General features: G+C 49.8%; 1 pseudogene; it reads left to right on the plus strand.

The window, feature by feature from the left end:
- The first annotated feature begins 8691 nt into the window (after nucleotides 1-8691).
- LOC135552409 (ubiquitin carboxyl-terminal hydrolase 8-like) overlaps nucleotides 8692-13747 on the plus strand; it is a 41728-nt pseudogene continuing 36672 nt past the window's right edge.

Below are 13747 nucleotides of genomic sequence, written 5' to 3' on the forward strand. Positions count from 1 at the left end.
GAACGGGGACCCCTGGAGAACCAGGCCTGGACTGGGAGGAGGTTGGCTCAGGCTGCCCCACCCAACACCTCCGCTGTGGGACCCTGGCCAGAGAGGGAGAGCATTGGGGAACCAGGCCTGGACTGGGAGGAGGTTGGCTCAGGCTGCCCCGCCCAACACCTCCGCTGTGGGACCCTGGCCAGAGAGGGAGAGCATTGGGGAACCAGGCCTGGACCGGGGGGAGGCTGCCCCACTGCCCCGCCCAACACCTCCGCTGTGGGACCCTGGCCAGAGAGGGAGAGCATTGGGGAACCAGGCCTGGACTGGGAGGAGGTTGGCTCAGGCTGCCCCACCCAACACCTCCGCTGTGGGACCCTGGCCAGAGAGGGAGAGCTTTGGGGAACCAGGCCTGGACTGGGAGGAGGTTGGCTCAGGCTGCCCCACCCAACACCTCCGCTGTGGGACCCTGGCCAGAGAGGGAGAGCATTGGGGAAACAGGCCTGGACTGGGAGGAGGTTGGCTCAGGCTGCCCCGCCCAACACCTCCGCTGTGGGACCCTGGCCAGAGAGGAGAGCATTGGGGAACCAGGCCTGGACTGGGAGGGGAGCACACCTCCGCTGTGGGACCCTGGCCAGAGAGGGGGAACCAGGCCTGGACTGGGAGGAGGTTGGCTCAGGCTGCCCCACCCAACACCTCCGCTGTGGGACCCTGGCCAGAGAGGGGGGAATTGGGGAACCAGGCCTGGACTGGGAGGAGGTTGGCTCAGGCTGCCCCACCCAACACCTCCGCTGTGGGACCCTGGCCAGAGAGGGAGAGCATTGGGGAACCAGGCCTGGACTGGGAGGAGGTTGGCTCAGGCTGCCCCACCCAACACCTCCGCTGTGGGACCCTGGCCAGAGAGGGAGAGCATTGGGGAACCAGGCCTGGGAGGAGGTTGGCTCAGGCTGCCCCACCCAACACCTCCGCTGTGGGACCCTGGCCAGAGAGGGAGAGCATTGGGGAACCAGGCCTGGACTGGGGAGGAGGTTGGCTCAGGCTGCCCCCGCCCAACACCTCCGCTGTGGGACCCTGGCCAGAGAGGGAGAGCATTGGGGAAACCAGGCCTGGACTGGGAGGAGGTTGGCTCAGGCTGCCCCGCCCAACACCTCCGCTGTGGGACCCTGGCCAGAGAGGGAGAGCATTGGGGAACCAGGCCTGGACTGGGAGGAGGTTGGCTCAGGCTGCCCCACCCAACACCTCCGCTGTGGGACCCTGGCCAGAGAGGGAGAGCATTGGGGAACCAGGCCTGGGAGGAGGTTGGCTCAGGCTGCCCCACCCAACACCTCCGCTGTGGGACCCTGGCCAGAGAGGGAGAGCATTGGGGAACCAGGCCTGGACTGGGAGGAGGTTGGCTCAGGCTGCCCCACCCAACACCTCCGCTGTGGGACCCTGGCCAGAGAGGGAGAGCATTGGGGAACCAGGCCTGGACTGGGAGGAGGTTGGCTCAGGCTGCCCCACCCAACACCTCCGCTGTGGGACCCTGGCCAGAGAGGGAGAGCATTGGGGAACCAGGCCTGGACTGGGAGGAGGTTGGCTCAGGCTGCCCCGCCCAACACCTCCGCTGTGGGACCCTGGCCAGAGAGGGAGAGCATTGGGGAACCAGGCCTGGACTGGGAGGAGGTTGGCTCAGGCTGCCCCACCCAACACCTCCGCTGTGGGACCCTGGCCAGAGAGGGAGAGCATTGGGGAACCAGGCCCTGGGAGGAGGTTGGCTCAGGCTGCCCCACCCAACACCTCCGCTGTGGGACCCTGGCCAGAGAGGGAGAGCATTGGGGAACCAGGCCTGGGAGGAGGTTGGCTCATGCTGCCCCACCCAACACCTCCGCTGTGGGACCCTGGCCAGAGAGGGAGAGCATTGGGGAACCAGGCCTGGACTGGGGAGGAGGTTGGCTCAGGCTGCCCCACCCAACACCTCCGCTGTGGGACCCTGGCCAGAGAGGGAGAGCATTGGGGAACCAGGCCTGGACTGGGAGGAGGTTGGCTCAGGCTGCCCCACCCAACACCTCCGCTGTGGGACCCTGGCCAGAGAGGGAGAGCATTGGGGAACCAGGGGACTGGGAGGAGGTTGGCTCAGGCTGCCCCACCCAACACCTCCGCTGTGGGACCCTGGCCAGAGAGGGAGAGCATTGGGGAAACAGGCCTGGACTGGGAGGAGGTTGGCTCAGGCTGCCCCCACCCAACACCTCCGCTGTGGGACCCTGGCCAGAGAGGGAGAGCATTGGGGAACCAGGCCTGGACTGGGAGGAGGTTGGCTCAGGCTGCCCCACCCAACACCTCCGCTGTGGGACCCTGGCCAGAGAGGGAGAGCATTGGGGAACCAGGCCTGGACTGGGAGGAGGTTGGCTCAGGCTGCCCCACCCAACACCTCCGCTGTGGGACCCTGGCCAGAGAGGGAGAGCATTGGGGAACCAGGCCTGGACTGGGAGGAGGTTGGCTCAGGCTGCCCCACCCAACACCTCCGCTGTGGGACCCTGGCCAGAGAGGGAGAGCTTTGGGGAACCAGGGACTGCGAGGAGAGGAGGAACTTCCTCTGTTACTAGTGATTTGGTAATTCAATGTAATTCTCTTATTAGAATAACATAGGACACTATGTTATGTTTGTCAATTATTTTAAAAAGGCAACATGAATTTGTTTGAAAGCCAAAGATGTTGTTGCATAAATAATGATTAATGGAGAAGACAGCACAGCAGGCACCCGGGTTGTGAAGGAGTGGATGAGATATTTATTAATATATGAGCAGTGATGGAACTTAAAGGGATACTTTGAGATTTTGGCAATGAGGCCCTTTATAAACTTGTGGATAAATCAAAAGTATTTATATAGCCATTCGTACAGCTGTACAGAATCCCAGCCTGAAACCCCAAACAGCAAGCAATGCATGTGTTGAAGCACGTTGGCATGGAAAAACTCCCTAGAAAGGCCAAAACCTAGAGAGGAACCAGGCTATGAGGGGTGGCCAGTCCTCTTCTGGCTGTGCCGGGTGGAGATCATAACAGGACATGGCCAAGATGTTCAAATGTTCATAAATGACCAGCATGGTCAAATAATAGGTCTGGGACAGGTAGCACGTCCGGTGAACAGGTCAGGGTTCCATAGCCGCAGGCAGAACAGTTGAAACTGGAGCAGCAGCATATAATAATAATACCATATTTATCTTTCATATGGGTGTCCAGTATGAAGGAAAGGACCTCTATTTATACCATATTTATCTTTCTGTGTCCAGTATGAAGGAAAGTTAGAGGTAGTTTCGCGACCCACAGCTAACTAGCTTTAGAGCAATGACTGCTAGCAGATACCAGTAGACTTCCAGTCATTGCGATAATGCTAAAATCCTGAAGTATCCCTTTAAGGATTCTGTGCGCCTCAAAAGCTGTTGTGTTGCAACAATAATAAAACTGAGGAATAAGCAGATTATGTCCTTTTTTGTCAATCTTTCTTGCCTAGTTTACTAAGCTATTATGAGCCTACTGGAAAGGAATGTGCAAATGGACAAATCAGAAAATCCACTATAGACAGAACTTTGACAGCAGGGGAGATCGCATGCAAACCATAATGCAAACCCGCAGCTCTGCAGTGCACCGACTGCGCAGGGTGTAAAGATTACTATCCTCTTGTTCAACCAAGATCCCAGACACCATTTTATTTTGTTGAATGTCACACATAATATATTCCTCTATTTTATGGTGTTCTGACTTATTAAACGGTGGGATATCAATAAAATAAGTATTGTAAACATATTATCCGTAATGTCCAGCGAATCTAGTGCACGAAATCAGGCATTTTAGTCTTAAGATGTATAAATTCCATAAATGTAACTGCAAAAGGGACTCAGAGTGGCGCAGTGATCTAAGGCACTGCATCGCAGTGCTAGCTGTGCCACTGGAGATACATTTACATTTAAGGTTGGAGCTCCAGACTCTACAAATTTGAATTCACCTTCTGACATCCAGTGGAACAGCCACTTACAATAGTGCATCTAAATCATTTAAGGAAGGATTCCTTGAAGAGGTGGGGTTTCAGGTGTCTCCATGGGGCAGTGCTGTTGCAGCCAATTGGCCCAGTGTCGTCCAGGTTAGGGGAGGGTTTGGCCCACAAGGATGTACTTGTCCCATTGCACACTAGCAACTCCTGTGGTGGGCTGGGTGCAGTGTACACTGACATGGTCACCAGGTGTGTGGTGTTTCCTCTGACACATTGGTTAAGCTGGCACTGTGTCAAGAAGCAGTGTGGCTTGGCTGGGTTGTGTTTCGGGAGACGCTTGACCTTCACCTCTCCCGAGTCTGTATGGGAGTTGCACCTATGGGACAAGAATGTAACTACCAATTGGAAGTCTAGCAGTCATTGCTCTAAAGCTCATTAGCATTGGTTCAAAAAGGGGTAAAAAAAACTATAATTTCAACTGCTAAGCTAGTGCCTTAGCACTTGTTGGGAATTTTGAAAAACTGCAAACAGGAAATCATAAGATTGATTGACCTTCCGGGTGAAGTGGAAGCAACTTTTGTTTTTTACAATAAAGAGATCCAACTTCCACATCCAACGGGGCAAAATAAAGTACCCTACTTCTCTCTATTTTTTATTTAAAAAATATATAGATATATTTAAACTTTATTTAACTAGGCAAGTCAGTTAAGAACAAATTCTTATTTCCAATGAAGGCCTAGGAATGGTGGGTTAACTGCCTTGTTCAGGGGCAGAAGGACAGATTTGTACCTTGTCGGTTACTGGCCCAACGCTCTAACCACTAGGCTACCTGCAGCTCTACTTCTTCTAACCACGTTATGGCATTAAAGCTATTTCTGAACCGATGCCCAACTCCTAATGGACCATGTATGAGCGGGGACCTGCCTCCCTGTGCAACCAAAGGCTACATTTAGAATGTTGGCAATGAGGCTCTTTATCTACCTCCCCCTCTAACTCATAGGCTACCATTTGTTTGTCCTCCCCTATGAAGGAAGTTAGGGTAGACCTAGCATATGTGATAGCATGGGCTACCATTGCTATCTCCATTTGAAACCACAATTGTCTTCTCCTTCAATGGCTGATTGCTCCAACTCACTAGGAAGCCCCTCCCCAGTTCAATATTTCAATGGCTCCAGCAATATCCATGCTAAAACGGCTTAGTCCTCTATCAGTATCTTAAGCACACTAGATTTTTACAAAGTGGCCGAAATGGCCTCCCCTCTAACCACTAGGCTGTAAAGACCTGCCGCTCTACTTCGCGGATATCGACTCTGCCGGTCGAGCATTTTGCGGCACAGTAAATAGCGCGCTGGACTTCTGGCTAGAAGGTCAACGGTTCGAGACCTGCTCCCTGCTGTTTCAGTACAGTAAATTCATAACAACCTAACCATTACGAAACTTCTAATCGATCAAATAGGCCTCGCGTAGCAACCGTTGTTCTAAAAAATCGGGTTGATTCTAGCAGGGGCGTGTTCTACATTGTTGATAAAGTTTTGCCATTTTGAACAAATACGCCCCCTTGAGTTCTTCCGGGAATCAGGAATCAGCTGACTATGGCTCGTCACTAGTTATCACAGTCATAAACCCCGCCTGTTTCTAAAATATATATTCTTAAAATGAGATTATATACCTAACCGTAACCACACTTCTAACCATACGCTTTTTTTCTAACCCTAAATTAAGCCCCCAAAACACATTTTTGTTTTAAATAACATTTTACGACATGGCCAATTTGGACTTTGTGGCTGTGGTAACTAGCGGAAAACAAGAAAACAACTGAACAAGACAACAGTGCAACGTTATGGTAAGTTGTATTATTTCCTCTTTTAAACGTATTCACTTGCTATCTCTTCATTGCAATAACTGTTATTCGCCGTTATAGGTACGGTTATAACGTCTTTGTCGTTCCCTCGCTAATCATCCATAAGCTGACAGAGCCTGTTCGAGTAAACAACTACAGTGAAAGCTAGCTAGCCTAGTTTAGCTAATAAACTAGCTTGACAGATGGGGTTGGCTAGTTTACTGCACTTCCTGATGAAACATTACTTAGGAAGCTACCTGGCTTGCTAACTTAAAGTTTTGCGAACGTACTAGCTAGTAGCAAGTCCAATGTCACATATATTATATTTACAAATTCGTCAAATAAATTGTCTGTGGTTTCGTTCGGGGAAGCCTTGCTAAATGCACAGTTCATGTTTACATCTTGCTTGGATGCATTACTCCAGCTGAACTTCCAAAGATAATCATACGTAACGTTACACTGGAAATTGACCCCCAGGTACACAAATCACAATACAGTACTTTGCTTGGCCATTCTGAGAACAACCGCTTACTAACAAAAACGTCAAAAACCTATTGGACATGGTTCTACACTGAACAAAAATATAAACGCAACATGCAACTTTTTATTTATTTTCTGAGTTACAGTTCTTACAGTTCGTGTCTGTAGGCAACCCGGTACCAGCCTGACTAGACGTGTCTGTAGGCAGCCCGGTACCAGCCTGACTAGACGTGTCTGTAGGCAGCCGATACCAGCCTGACTAGACGTGTCTGTAGGCAGCCCGGTACCAGCCTGACTAGGCGTGTCTGTAGGCAGCCGGTACCAGCCTGACTAGGCGTGTCTGTAGGCAGCCGGTACCAGCCTGACTAGATGTGTCTGTAGGCAGCCCGGTACCAGCCTGACTAGGCGTGTCTGTAGGCAGCCCGGTACCAGCCTGACTAAGGCGTGTCTGTAGGCACCCGGTACCAGCCTGACTAGAAGTGTCTGTAGGTAGCCCGGTACCAGCCTGACTAGCGTGTCTGTAGGCAGCCCGGTACCAGCCTGACTAGGCGTGTCTGTAGGCAGCCCGGTACCAGCCTGACTAGGCGTGTCTGTAGGCAGCCCGGTACCAGCCTGACTAGGCGTGTCTGTAGGCAGCCCGGTACCAGCCTGACTAGGCGTGTCTGTAGGCAGCCCGGTACCAGCCTGACTAGGCGTGTCTGTAGGCAGCCCGGTACCAGCCTGACTAGACGTGTCTGTAGGCAGCCCGGTACCAGCCTGACTAGGCGTGTCTGTAGGCAGCCCGGTACCAGCCTGACTAGGCGTGTCTGTAGGCAGCCCGGTACCAGCCTGACTAGACGTGTCTGTAGGCAGCCCGGTACCAGCCTGACTAGACGTGTCTGTAGGCAGCCCGGTACCAGCCTGACTAGACGTGTGAACATTGTACAGCCTGACTGGTGTCTGTAGGCACCCACCAGCCTGAAGATGTCTGGCGCCCGGTACCCCGCGTGTCTGGGCGCCCGGTACCAGCCTGACTTGTCTGTAGGCAGCCCCTGAACCTGGGGGACGTGTCAACAAGAAAGCTGAAGTACCAGCCTGACAAGACGTGTCACCAGGAGGTAAGCCTGTACCAGCCTGGCATGGACGTGTCTTTAAATGGTCCTGGTAACAGGCCTGACTTGTGTCTGTATGGATGTTATTTAAATGGTCCTCACTATGGCGTGTTATTTAAATGGTCCTGGTAACAGGCCTGTTGTTCGTATGGATGTTATTTAAATGGTCCTGGTACCAGGCCTGTTGACGTGTCTGTATGGATGTTATTTAAATGGCCTGGTATGGATGTTATTTAAATGGTCCTGGTACCAGCCTGACAAGGCGTGTCTGTAGGCAGACCACTGACTAGATGTGACACAACAGCCTGTTACCAGTTTAAACATACATGGAACACTGGTCTTGGTAAAGGCCTGTATAAATTCTCCAGTTAAATATGTTCTTTGTGTGTTCCTTTAAAGTCCTCATCTTTGTTATTTGTCTCAGATACAGGACAGCCACTTCCAGAACACAGGTCCATTTGATTCATGTTCCGACTATTATCCAGTTGTGTGACAGCTATTTTTCAGTTCCAACCCATTTATGTCCAGAGTTATGGTAAGTTGTTCTGTTGCGATTCATGTTAATGTTCAGACCCAACGTCTGTTCCTCTTGTCCCTGGTTGAAGATGCTTCATCAATGGTGCTGAAGGTCGTTGGCCTCTATGAATGGGGCAGGCAAGGGTTAATAATAATGATACTAATGGCTATTTGATTACATTGTTTTGTCTTTCCAGAGCGGTGAGGACTGGAATATGTGTAACATTGTTCAGTGCTGGTGTTATATAACCCACCATGGTAAGATGCCTGTTGTGTGTCCCAGCTATGTCCAGAGTGATGGTAAATGTCTCTAACCTGGGGGACCTCAACAATTAAATGTTCTGTTGTGTGTTCCTGACAAAATCAACACCAGTGAGGTAAGCTGTTGTTCTGGCATGGATGTTATTTAAATGGTCCTGGTATGGATGTTATTTAAATGGTCCTGGTAACAGTGCCTGTTATTCCAAATGGTCCTGGTAACAGGCCTGTTGTTGTGTTGGATGTTATTTAAATGGTCCTGGTAAAGGCCTGTTGTTCTGTATGGATGTTATTTAAATGGTCCTGGTAACAGGCCTGTTGTTCAGCTATGGATGTTATTTAAATGGTCCTGGTAACAGGCCTGTGTTCCAGGTACCATTCTGTTGTCCTGGTTCAACAGGCTATGTCCAGAGTGTATGGTAAATGGTCCTGTTGTGTCAATTTCCAGCTATGTTCTATTGAGTGTTCCAGCTATGTCCCGTCGTGTGTTCCAGCTATGTCCAGAGTGTGTGTTCCAGCTATGTCCTGTTGTGTGTTCCAGCTATGTCCAGTCGTGTGTTCCAGCTATGTCCCGTTGTGTGTTCCAGCTATGTCCAGAGTGTGTGTTCCAGCTATGTCCTGTCGTGTGTTCCAGCTATGTCCAGAGTGTTTGGTAAATGTCCTGTTGTGTGTTCCAGCTATGTCCTGTTGTGTGTTCCAGCTATGTCCCGTTGTGTGTTGCAGCTATGTCCCGTTGTGTGTTCCAGCTATGTCCCGTTGTGTGTTCCAGCTATGTCCAGAGTGTATGGTAAATGTTCTGTTGTGTGTTCCAGCTATGTCCAGAGTGTATGGTAAATGTTCTGTTGTGTGTTCCAGCTATGTCCAGAGTGTATGGTAAATGTTCTGTTGTGTGTTCCAGCTATGTCCAGAGTGTATGGTAAATGTTCTGTTGTGTGTTCCAGCTATGTCCAGAGTGTATGGTAAATGTTCTGTTGTGTGTTCCAGCTATGTCCAGAGTGTATGGTAAATGTTCTGTTGTGTGTTCCAGCTATGTCCAGAGTGTATGGTAAATGTTCTGTTGTGTGTTCCAGCTATGTCCAGAGTGTATGGTAAATGTTCTGTTGTGTGTTCCAGCTATGTCCAGAGTGTTAAATGTTTGTGTGTTCCAGCTATGTCCAGAGTGTATGGTAAATGTTCTGTTGTGTGTTCCAGCTATGTCCAGAGTGTATGGTAAATGTTCTGTTGTGTGTTCCAGCTATGTCCAGAGTGTATGGTAAATGTTCTGTTGTGTGTTCCAGCTATGTCCAGAGTGTATGGTAAATGTTCTGTTGTGTGTTCCAGCTATGTCCAGAGTGTATGGTAAATGTTCTGTTGTGTGTTCCAGCTATGTCCAGAGTGTATGGTAAATGTTCTGTTGTGTGTTCCAGCTATGTCCAGAGTGTATGGTAAATGTTCTGTTGTGAGTTCCAGCTATGTTCTGTTGTGTGTTCCAGCTATGTCCAGAGTGTATGGTAAATGTTCTGTTGTGTGTTCCAGCTATGTCCAGAGTGCCTGTAAGATCTTCAAGGCTGCGGAGGAGTGTCGTCTGGATGGTGACGAGGAGAAGGCCTATGTTCTCTACATGAAATACCTGACGGTTTATGATCTAATCAAGAAGAGGCCCGACTTCAAGCAGCAACAGGTACCAACCGTGGTCCGTTCGTTCCCACCGTGCCACCGACGGAAGCCCTGTCGAAAACAAGTGCTTCTTTATATGGACTCAGGTTATAAACCTTCCCTGTTCTTCCGTTTGGTCCCGAGTGGATACCACCCATGTTTTACTACTCAGACCACAGAGGGAGTTCAAGGGTAGCCTAGTGGTTAGAGCGTTGGACTAGTAACCGGAAGGTTGCAAGTTCAAACCCCCGAGCTGACAAGGTACAAAATCTGTCGTTCTGCCCCTGAACAGGCAGTTAACCCACTGTTCCTAGGCCGTCATTGAAAATAAGAATTTGTTCTTAACTGACTTGCCTGGTTAAATAAAGGTAAAATATATATATATTTTTAAAAAGCCATACGATATGTGTTAAAGGAGACTGGGAGCTCCCATCTCCCCATGTATTCAGTGGTTTTACAGACTGTAGGAATGTAATGGGGGGGCGCAGCATGTAGAGGGGAGAACAGGGGGGGGGGTAGTGGCTGAAGAGGGATTCAACCCCATGCCAACACGGGCTGAGTGCTTGTAGACTGCAGAACTAGTGATGAGCCACACTCTCACACGGGACTGTCATGATACTGGACACATTGAAGGTTGAACCGTACGAGGAAGAGGCTTCCTACCGTGATTTCACGCTCTATCGATTTTCCCGATTTGGTTATAGAATAGTACTGTCTTAGTCGAAGTGGATGCTGCTGGTTTCACGTTGACCATCAATACTAAAGGTACTTGATTTTCGCTGACATTGTGAAAAGTCATTCCGTTTGGCAACGACACAGTGTATTGATTTTGGCCAGCTGTTTTTGTCCCCCCGTTGTTGAGACCGCTGTCATCTGAAGCACCTTTCCTCTCTGTTGTCCAAGGGGTTTTTCCTGTCTGTGCTGGGGCCCACCAGCTTTAAAAAGGCCATAGAAGAAGCCGAGAAACTCTCTGAAAGCCTTAAACTCAGGTTGGTGTGTCGTCGTCGTCATTTATTCACAGACATTACGTTCACTTTGTACTGGATGTTACTAAATCAACTGCTATTCAGTTGGCATAGGTTTTAGCTGAACTTCTATAACCCTGAATGGTTTGAAGGAGACCATGGACTTGGGCCAAAGACGGAGATACGTTGATTTGAAGCTATCGAATCTCAGCCTAATGCTTCTACAGGTTGATGTTTCTGTTTTCCTGTGTGTGTGTGGTGTGTGTGGTGTGTGTGGTGTGTGTGGTGTGTGTGGTGTGTGTGTGTGTGTGTGTGTGTGTGTGTGTGTGTGTTTAGGTACGAGGAGGTCGAGGTTCGCAAAAAGCTTGAGGAGAAAGAGAGACAAGAGGAGAAGAAAAGGAGGCAGGATAAGACGGAGAAAGATGGCGGGAGGGCATCTCCAAAAGCAGGACGAGAGATCAAGAAGGTAGGTCCCTGAATGATGACGAGGACTCCTCCGCTCTGACGAAGGCTGTGAGGGCGATATGTAAGCTCAGATAATCAAGTGGTACTGGAAAAGGACATCTCTGTGAGGGCGATATGTAAGCTCAGATAATCAAGTGGTACTGGAAAAGGACATCTCTGTGAGGTCGATATGTAAGCTCAGATAATCAAGTGGTACTGGAAAAGGACATCTCTGTGAGGTCGATATGTAAGCTCAGATAATCAAGTGGTACTGGAAAAGGACATCTCTGTGAGGTCGATATGTAAGCTCAGATAATCAAGTGGTACTGGAAAAGGACATCTCTGTGAGGTCGATATCAGATAATCAAGCTCATTAAGCTCAGATAATCAAGTGGTACTGGAAAAGGACATGTCTGTGAAATTCGATATGTAAGCTCAGATAATCAAGTGGTACTGGAAAAGGACATCTCTGTGAGGTCGATATGTAAGCTCAGATAATCAAGTGGTACTGGAAAAGGACATGTCTGTGAGGTCGATATGTAAGCTCAGATAATCAAGTGGTACTGGAAAAGGACATCTCTGTGAGGGCGATATGTAAGCTCAGATAATCAAGTGGTACTGGAAAAGGACATGTCCGGGTTTGTCTTTTCTGTTGGGTCGAGATATAATGATTCCCCACGAACATGAAACGAGTATGTTCACACGTCTTGAGTGTTTTTCCTGTGCAGATGAAAGTGGATCAATTTATTCATTTAAAAACAATGTTTGGATCCAAAGGTTAATGTGTATTACACTGTAATAAATAGATTGTAATCCGCTTGAATGAACTCCAGTAATGTGTTCAGTTGTTAAATATAAATACATCTGATGTAAACACCTGAAGGAACGAATCAGAGTTTAGGGAAAGTCTGGTGAAGCATGTTTCTGTTCTGTGTGTTATTGAGGTGAAACGTCCCCCTGTTTACATCCTCCCTGTTTACATCCTCCCTGTTTACATCCTCCCTGTTTACATCCTCCCTGTTTACATCCTCCCTGTTTACATCCTCCTGTTTACATCCTCCCTGTTTACATCCTCCCTGTTTACATCCTCCCTGTTTACATCCTCCTGTTTACATCCTCCCTGTTTACATCCTCCCTGTTTACATCCTCCCTGTTTACATCCTCCCTGTTTACATCCTCCCTGTTTACATCCTCCTGTTTACATCCTCCCCCTGTTTACATCCTCCCTGTTTACATCCTCCCTGTTTACATCCCCCTGTTTACATCCCCCTGTTTACGTCCTCCTGTTTACGTCCCCCTGTTTACATCCTCCCTGTTTACATCCTCCCTGTTTACGTCCTCCTGTTTACGTCCTCCCTGTTTACATCCTCCCTGTTTACGTCCCCTGTTTACGTCCTCCCTGTTTACGTCCTCCCTGTTTACATCCCCCTGTTTACGCCCTCTGTTTACGCCCCTCCCTGTTTACGTCCTCCCTGTTTACATCCTCCCCTGTTTACGTCCTCCCTGTTTACGCACCTCCTCCCTGTTTACATCCTCCCTGTTTACATCCTCCTGTTTACGTCCCCCTGTTTACGTCCTCCCTGTTTACATCCTCCCTGTTTACATCCTCCTCCTGTTTACATCCTCCCTGTTTACATCCCCTGTTTACATCCCCCTGTTTACATCCTCCCTGTTTACATCCTCCTATTTCGTCCTCCTGTTTACGTCCTCCCCTGTTTACATCCTCCCTGTTTACGTCCTCCCTGTTTACGTTTCATCCTCTCCTGTTTACGTCCTCCTGTTTTCCCTTCCACCCCTGTTTACCCCTCCCTGTTACGCCCCTCCTGTTTACATCCTCCTGTTTACATCCTCCCTGTTTACATCCTCCTGTCGACACCATCCTCCCTGTCCTCCCTGTCTGCACATCCTCCCTTTACACCTCCCTGTTTACATCCTCCCCTGTTTACATCCTCCTGTTTACATGTCCTGTTCTACATCCTCCTGTCATCCTCCCTGTTTCGTCCTCCCTGTTTCGACACCTCCCTGTTTACATCCTCCTGTTTGACACCTCCCCTGTTGTTTTACACCTCCCCTGTTTACATCCTCCTTATCCTCCCTGTACCACCTCCCTCCGACACCTCCCCCTGTTTACACCTCCCTGTTTACAACCTCCCCTTTCGACACCTCCCTGTTTACATCCTCCCTGTTTACACCTCCCTGTTTACATCTCCCTCCCCTGTTTACATCCTACGCCCTCCCTGTCTTACACCTCCCCTGTTTACATCCTCCCCTGTTTACATCCTCCCTGTTTACGACCTTACGTTTCCCCGTCCCGTTTACGCCCTCCCTCCCTGTTTACATCCTCCCTCCGACACCTCCCCTGTTTACACCTCCCCTGTTTACATCCTCCTGTACGACACCTCCCCCTGCCGCCCTCACCTCCCCCCTCCGCACCACCCCTGCCCTCGGTTTACCACCCCTGTTTACATCCTCCCTCCTCCGTTTACACCTCCCTCCTCCCGTTTACACCTCCCTCCTCCTGCACCACCCCTGTTTACATCCTCCCTGTTTACATCCTCCCTGTTTACATCCTCCCCCT

The sequence above is a fragment of the Oncorhynchus masou genome, chromosome 2 (assembly GCF_036934945.1).
Source record: "Oncorhynchus masou masou isolate Uvic2021 chromosome 2, UVic_Omas_1.1, whole genome shotgun sequence".
Taxonomy (NCBI): Eukaryota; Metazoa; Chordata; class Actinopteri; order Salmoniformes; family Salmonidae; genus Oncorhynchus; species Oncorhynchus masou.